This window comes from Chanodichthys erythropterus, chromosome 18 (genome assembly GCF_024489055.1).
Source record: "Chanodichthys erythropterus isolate Z2021 chromosome 18, ASM2448905v1, whole genome shotgun sequence".
NCBI classification, from domain to species: domain Eukaryota; kingdom Metazoa; phylum Chordata; class Actinopteri; order Cypriniformes; family Xenocyprididae; genus Chanodichthys; species Chanodichthys erythropterus.
This window is the reverse complement of record NC_090238.1, coordinates 1-9,147: the sequence shown is the minus strand read 5'-3', so window position 1 is coordinate 9,147 and position 9,147 is coordinate 1.

Below are 9,147 nucleotides of genomic sequence, written 5' to 3'. Positions count from 1 at the left end.
TGTAACACCACCATGGGAAACACGTGCTTCGCTACCGGTCTGGCAAAGTGTCTACTTAAAAGACGTATCAGATGTGAAATGACCAATTTGTTGTATAACATCATTAACGATCATGGATGTGTATCTATCAATGTAAACAGATGTGGTGTTGATGCCAAACGTTTTACAAACCTCAAGAAACAAATGTGTGTTGTAAGATCAGTGTCAAATGAGTGGACTGATATGATGCGTATGTGTGTTAATGCTGGTGAGCCAATTTGTGTGTCTATCAGAAAAATTTTAGACCTGATGACTGAATGTGGGAATTGTATTACAGTAGCCGATATTTTGTGTCTGTGTACATATGTGACAGATTTATGTGTGGTCATGCTGTCAAGAGATGATCAGACCGATGTTTGTGAAATCATTGATACACTGATTGATTACATCCTTGAGAAAAACACTGTAATGTGTATACAATTTCTACACCATATCGATGATGTATGATGCTGGTGTTTTCTTTCACTGTTTGAAAAATAAATCTTTAGGTGGTAAAAAACGTTTAAAAGATGCTGTTTTAAAAGAAACAGGTGTTCGTTTATCTAATAAGCAGGTTTCAGACTGGCTCGCTGGTGAGGACGCGTACACGCTACACAGAACAGCGCCTGTGAAATACAAAAGGAATCGTGTCTTTGTCTATGGTATTGATATGCAATTTCAATCTGATCTGGTTGATATGTCGGCATATTCCAAGGAGAATGACAACAATTTTCTGTTGACATGTATCGACCTGTTTAGTAAATATGCATGGACACGTGTGTTAAAAAACAAGAGTGGTGTAGAGGTTGCTAAAGCTTTTGAATCCATACTGAATGACGGACGAACACCGTTGAGGCAGATAAAGGGAAAGAATTTTACAATAAACACTTTCAAAATCTGATGAAAAAATATAACATCACGCATTTTACAACACCAACTGAATTAAAGGCGAGTGTCGTCGAGAGATTTAATAGAACGTTGAAATGTAGAATGTGGCGATATTTAACAGCTACAAACTCCAAACGCTATATCGATATACTTCAAGACATCACACAAGGATACAATGCCAGTTATCACAGAAGTATCAAGATGAGGCCTATTGATGTGTGTAAAGAAAACGAGTCTCTTGTGTTACATAACCTATACGGTGACATCATAAACAGCCCTGTCAAACCTGTATTTAAATACAAAATTGGTGATGTGGTAAGAATTTCTAAAGTAAGAGGGCCTTTTGCAAAAGGGTATGAGGAAAACTACACGCATGAGTTTTTCACTATTACGGCCTGTATCCCACGTGATCCTCCTGTTTACAGATTGTGTGATTATGACGGTGACGTTATCGACGGTGTATTTTATGCGGAAGAGTTACAAAAAATAGTTGTGAGTAAAGACAAAACATTTAAAGTTGAAAAAATTTTAGATAAGAAGAGGAAGGGCCGTAAAACATTACTGCTGGTACAGTGGCTCGGATGGCCTGCTAAATTTGCATCATGGGTTGATCAGAAAGAGCTGGTTGATGTACAAACACCATAAAAACAAATTCATGCATAGGTTGTGTGGATTACTCTAATTACAAACATGGCTGAGGGTGGATTTTATGTTACGCTCCCCTGCAATGCCTCATTAGCTGCTTATCCAGAAAACACTATATCTAGTTATACAACCAGATTGGCAAGAACTCTAAACTTAAAAGGAAAATGGGAAGTTGGGTTGATCGAAATTGAATACCCTAGAAGCTGGTATACGTTTAATGAGGAAGACGCCGCATTCATCGTCAACTAAGATGAAACAACACCTGCAGATAGAGAGGGTTCCCACCCCGAATACCCTGCTGAAGACAAAGAAACTGAGATTTTCATAATCAGGGATAAAAAAATATCAAATGTACTACAAAGGTTAAAGGCCGGTTATTATGATGACGTTGTTTTTTTGATCAGAGAGATCAATGTGAACCTTCCAACACACGTGAGATTGGGTTTTGATCATGTTAAAAACAAGGTGTTTCTGAAAGGGAGCCCGAAGATGTCGTTGACGTTTTATGGGAAGCTGGCTGTTATTTTAGGATTAAAACCGGGGGTGGCTATAGAAACTAATAACCGAAGTGATGAAGACCGTAGTGTTGTGTTCACACCTGTGACGTACGCGCCCTATCAAGCTGATATACATGCTGGATTCTACATCATCTATATATATACGGATATAATAGAATATCAATCAGTTGGAGACCATCATGTCCCACTATTAAGGTGTGTACATATAGATGGTGAGAATAACAAGATCATTAGTGTTAGATACGACAGACCGCATTACGTGCCGGTTCATAAATCATCCATCACCGATATAAGCATACAAGTGAAAGACGACCGAAATCAAGACGTACGATTTAGTTACGGGAAGGTGTGTGTTAAACTTCACTTCAGACCTGTGAAACATTGTATTTTTTAATACACGGTTAGAAAAATGGTTTATCACAGTAATCTTAATGCAGACCCCATGCGGTACGTAGCATACTATCAGAATCAGGCAGGTAGTGGCCTACCCGGCAGCGCCGGGGGCGGAGTCATGTATGGTTCTGGGTTGGGCGGACTTTTTCGGGGTTTTTTTAGAATGGCAATACCGCTGCTAAAACGTGGATTTAGTATAGCCAAACCGCATCTTAAATCAGCTGCGAGAAATATATTAAGCGATGTTGTTAGCAATACAATATCAAGATCTTTTAACAACAACGACACTCAAGATGGGTCCGGTCTAATGGTGATGACTCGCAAAAGAGCTTCTAGGCCGCCAGGGGTGCGGAGGAGTGGCCACACACAGAAGAAAACAAAACGCGCTCAGAAGAAAACGCCAGTTGTAAAACGCAAGCGCAAGGAGACAGCAAAACACACTGCATCAAAAAGAGCAAAGAGATCTGTTAACCCTCTGGAGTCTGAGGCTGATTTGGGGCCTGGAGAAGTTTTGACATGCTCTGACATTTGTGCTTTTTTCAGTTCTTCATAAACATATTAATGGAAAAAGTGTCATTACACTGTATTCAGCACAAACTAGGCTACAATAATATGTGAGGAACATGAATGTACATGTTTGTGTTTTTGAAGGAATAACATTTATGCGTGGTTATTGAAAAAACAAAAAACTTAAGTCACTGAAATAAGGCCAAAAAAAGTATAGTAAATCTGTGTTCACAAGACTTTTGGGTATTGGAGGTTGTAGACTAGAGTTTTTGCTTCAGAATTATGTAAAAATTATGCTGCCTACTCCTTCATATAAAACAATATATTGATTTAGTTTTTGTAAGACACTTTTTACCAAGAAACACAGTATGCGAGGAGGCGTGAATCACCACTGAAAATGGGCCATTCTCACCGGAGAAGACAAAAGAATTGGATAGTAATGAGCTGAAATGACTTGCATATTAATGAGGCATTTCAGTCAGGTAGGCTGTGAAAAAAAACCTTCTGTGATGTCTCAAGCTCATTATGATATATGAAACATACAGAAAAATATTATTACAATATAAAGTAATGGTTTTATATTATACTTTAAAATATAATGTATTTCTGTGATGCAAAGAGTCTGAATATAGGCTTTTAGTTTAAAAGCATGCACATTTGGAGAAATATTGGATTCTCATATGCTTATGTCAATTTTCTATACAGAGGAGTTATATTTATTTAATATTCACTGTCATTACTATGAGCGCTGGTGTTTTCAATTCATCCTTGAAGCCGGAGGGCGCTCTGTGCATTTTTAGTCCACAAATTCATCTAAAAGAAGAAGAGGCTATTCCATGAATGGAGTTTCCAATTCATACAGCAGCAGGAGGGCGCTAAAGAAACAAAAACTCATCTAAAATTCATCCATAGAAGAAAAGTAAACAGGAAGTAACTGCATGTCTTCTAGAGATCGCTAACCATGACTTTTACATCCAGATAAACACTTTTCAAGACAATAAAAACATGATTGAGATGATGAATGCATGTATTGCCTCTGAATTTGCGTCTGAATAGCGCTGGCTCCGTGGGCGTAGCCGCATTAGCGGATAATGAGCTGAATCACAGTCTTCTGACATGGCTCTCTTTTCATACAGATTACATAAACACAGAAGGTTTGTTTTCGATTTGACTTACATGATTTAAAACCTGACATCTTAACGTTTTTTTAGAAATAAGTTTAATTTTTGTGTGATTAGTATTCACTAAGTTACAGTTCATTTTCTGAGAATTATCAGATTGGATTTCGTTCAGAGGGAGAGGAGAGATCACGCATCATGTTAGTTTTCTTTATTTTACAAAAAGCACAACATTTTGTTTTTACTTTGAGTGTATATAAATAAAAGAAGACATTCTATAGTTTCAATTGATATATTACTTATGTCTCTATGACAAAAAAATGACGGAGTATTTGAAGTCTGTTTTGCTGCAATGTGAAAAAAAAACTGCAAAACGCGCCGACGCGTTTTTAGACCTCAGAGTGTTAATACAATATTTTAGAACATGTCTCTTATTCACAACATGTCAGAAGAATGTTTAAAAACAGAGCTGGATCTGTTTACAACCCACCAACCCAAACTTTGATCGAAAGAAATACTTATATTGAAGTGCCGCCATTATATCTGACTCAACACCTTTGGAGTTTTTTATTGCGGGGGCTGGTGAGGATTTCGTAGACCTAAACAATACACTTCTGTTTTTGCGGCTCAAAATTACCAATCCTGATGGGACTGATATCGCAGATGGGGACCCGTTCGGTCTTATCAATTACCCTGGGGCTACAATATTTACACAAGTGGTTGTGTCACTTGGTGATCGCCTTATATCACAGAGTTCTAGCACATATCCTTATCGTTGCATAATAGATTGTCTTACCAATTATGGCAAAGACACCCTTGAAACAAATTTCTCAGCAGGGCTCTTTTACAAAGACACTGCGGGGCATATGGACGTAGCAGAACCTGCTGGGGAAAATCGTGGCCTGACAAAGAGATCAGCATTTACTAATGCTAGTAATGTGGTTGAACTGCTTTCTCCTATCCATAGTGATATATTCTTTCAATCCAAACTTCTAATACATTCTTTGGACATCCGAGTTCATTTGACCAGAGGTAAAGATGAGTTCTGTTTAATGAGGAACAATGCCACAGCTTATAAATTAAACATTCTGTCTGCATCGCTGTTTGTGAAAAAAGTGTCCGTGTCGCCAGCTGTGAGGTTGGGTCACGCACAAGCGCTGCTTACAACAACCGCCAAATATCCGATTGAACGCGTCTGTATGAAGACGTTCTCAGTACCGGCAGGATCACGTGTCTGCAATCAAGAAAATCTGTTCTTAGGGACACTACCAAAATCTATGGTTATAGCGATGGTTGATAATGATGCATTTACAGGATCATATAATAAAAATCCATTTACATTTAAAAACTATGGTTTAGAATTTCTAGCTGTTTATGTGGATGGTCAACAGTACCCTGCAAAACCTTTGCAACCTGAATATGAAAACGGTTCTGCAGTGCGCGAGTTCTACCAGTTAGCATTGGCTTCCGGACATCTTAAAAACCAGCCTCTGTCTTTTGATAGGGAGGAATTTTTGCATGGTTATACACTGTACGCATTTAACTTTACACCGGACGAGGAGTGCAGTCAGCATGTATCACTTATCAAGAGTGGAAATATTAGACTAGAAGCCCGTTTTAGACTACCTCTACCCCGTACCGTCACATTATTAATTTATTCTGTCTTTGACAGTCTAATTGAAGTTTCAAATCGGCGACAGGTTCTGGTTGATTAGTATTAGCACATAAGTAATGAACACTGTGCATGGATAAACTTTCCTGCAATGTTCATTTTCTTGGCGTGATCCCATGTGATTATCTACCAAAAACGGCTCTAAGGAAACTACCAGTATCAGTTATTATAAACACAGATATATCTGGACTTCCGGGCCAGCATTGGCTAGCCATCTACATCAACGAAGAAGGCGTTGGATGTTTTTTTGACAGCTTTGGCAACAAGCCGGAGCATCCTCTTTTTCCATCATTTATCAAAAAATTTTTAACTTGGAATTCTAAGGAGGTCCAACACTCGACTGTCCAAGTCCAAGATTACTCATCAGATACATGTGGACAGCACTGTGTATTCTTCCTCTGCAACATGGCGAAAGGGTTTGATTATGATTATGTGTTGAAATTGTATACTGGTGATTGTATTAAAAACGACAAAATGGTGTCAGCATTTGTGAAAAAAATAAAGCAAACCCCATGTAATGAAAATTCATTAAAATGTGTTCAGTGTGTAGAAACAGGTGATATGTTTATGTCCCATGCTTGATTTCTTTTAATAAAACATTCAAACTATTTTAAAAATTCATGCATAGACTCTTTATGCTTTTAATCTTTTATTATTGTACTTTTTAACACGACATCACACATAATAAATATCATGTTAAAATAACGATAATGATAATAACAATAACAATAACAATAATAATAATAAACAATTATACACGTGTTCAGGACTCATATTAAACATATTTAAAAACTTAACCACTTTCCATGTTCAAGTTTTGGTGTTCTGAAAACTTGATCTTCAGAATGATTTGAAGGAGTTGATGGTGTACTCGTATGCACTTTCTGTTTTTTACTCTTCTTAGATGAAACAGTCACAGTCTGTGCCGTTTTGGTTTTGAAAGAGTTAATTGCACGTCTGACCTGTTGATTTGGTACCATAGAGTGTGGTAAATTTAAACTGGCAAAAGCTTCCAAAAACTCATTCCACCCATCCGGTCTCCGCTCATCAGCAATCTTATGTGGTGCTGTAATGCTTTTAATTAAATCAAGCATATGGGAACCAGGGATTGTTACTCCTTTAAATACAAACTCACCAGTGTCAGTCCATGAAGAAACACCTTTAGATTTAGACATTTTTTCTAAAATGTAGCGAATATTTTTCACACGCCTCTGTGGTACATTTTTTAAAATCTCTTCTGAAACATTATCTAAAACACCAAACGGTTCACTAACTGTTGTTGGTGGGTCTTCTTTTTCATCATGTTCGGGCTGTGGAAAACTCAGCGTTAATGCTACAGACTCCCTATCCCCTTGTTTAGCTACTGTTAAAAATCTTTGCAAAACAACTGTGTACATTTTAGCTTTTTCATAGGGATTCAGATCGGACCTTTGCAGAATGTTTTTTATAGTAATGTCCAAATCATTTTCCACAAACTGACGTATAGACTCACGTGTGTTAGAGGGTTTCAACATATCCAGCTGGTGTTGTGGAACTAAAAACATCTTCTCAGCATAATCCATTGTCAGATCTTATTTAGAGGTAACCAAGCTTGTTATGAAGGGGATCGCGATGCTTAAAAGTGGTAATAAAAATCCCCCTTTTTGGTTGATTAACCGTCTTTTCCTTTTAACACCAACCTTCTTATCTGCAACAATTTTAATATCAGATCTTCTTCTCTTCAGTCTCTGATATTGTTGTGGTGTGAGCGGAATATTGTCGTGAAGAACATTAAGAGCAACCTCACACAATGCTACTACGAGCTCGTCTGCAGCGGACTCTAAAATAACCCGTCTTTGTTTAGGTGTTGCTTTTAATAACAGCTTTAAAAGCGGAAGGTTCCTTAAAAGTCTTGCAGACATTTTTTTATTTTTTATTTTTATTTTTAACAAACAGCAGGGTCAGTGCTTTTTTTTCTTTTTCTGAATGTATACAACAGGATGTTTTGAGAGTAAACTCGTTCTGAGACGATACTGGTCTGGGGTTGCTGCTTTAAAGTCAACCAAAAGGTATCCGTAAGGAACACTGGTAGCATCGTGATAACAATCCATAAAAAACTGGGTGTTTCTGGGATACATCTGCCGTGCTAACACATTAATTTGGGTATTGTCTCTGGGGTTTTTAAACAACACCAAATAACTTGTGTTTAAATTGATGGTTCTACTGGATTTTCCTTTACAAAAGAGATTCTGAATTAAGTACAAGCAACTCATATTTCTGTGATGCACATAATTTGTGAATAAACGTTCAATCTCGACGTTGTTACATGCATCATTCATAACATCATCAAGGATTAAAAGGGCAGCTTTATTGGGAGGGAACAGCTGATGATCGTTCAAGCTCTGTGGTATTCCTTCAATAAATTTGATATCATACAACCTTGATAATTCATCATACAATGGCTGCCAACAGTCGTATATTATCACGATATTCTCAATCTTTCTAGAAATCACACTGTTAGCATTTTCTAATAACATTTTTACAAAAAACGTTTTGCCAGAGTTGGAAGGTCCACATAATACACAAGCAAATGGAAATTGTAATCTGAAATCAAAACCATCGGTGTCTCGCACACCATGGTGACCAAAAACGTTGTCAGTAGCCATATGGTAGAGTGGTGAAGTCTGGACACAGTACGCGTTTGTTGTAAACTACCTTGAATTTCTTGCCAACGATACTTGTTTTGAAGAGTGAATTTCTTTTTGTTCCTTACAATACCATCAGCTCGTGCAAGAATATAGTTATCACGCCCCTCCCCCCGAACATACTGTTCGACAAGTCCGATCAAAGAGTCTAGCCTAATGACCTCGGAGTTTACAGCGTTTAGTGTGATGCCTTTGGCTTTCATACACACCTTACCCTTAGCTGTGCGATATCCATAACTTTTCGGGCCGCTTGAACAGAATTCCACTATGTGATCGTTATCACCAACCTCGTCAGTAAGATTGCCAAGGTACGGCCCTAGCGGAGGTTCATATTCACCATCTTTAGATGTGAATATCACAGAATCAGTGTCGCAATAAAGCACCCTATCACCCAGCCTATCCATAAGATCATAAAGTTCTAACCGTGCATGGGCTGTTGTCAAAGCCCCAAGAAAGACATTGATGTCACGGGTCTGACATCCTTTCCCATCTGCTTAAGCCCACTGAACAAGTGCAACAGTGTCTGACACAAATGAGAAATGTTTGATGTCATATTCTGTGTTAAAAATGTGTCGGGCGAACTGTTCAGGGTCTGTAATTAATTCAGATGTCGGAAGAGATTCTTTCATTGAGAAGCGACCCCAAAGCGAGTTCAGCAGGAGTTTCATTATTGATCTGCATGCCGCGTTAAACTCGATTTTGTC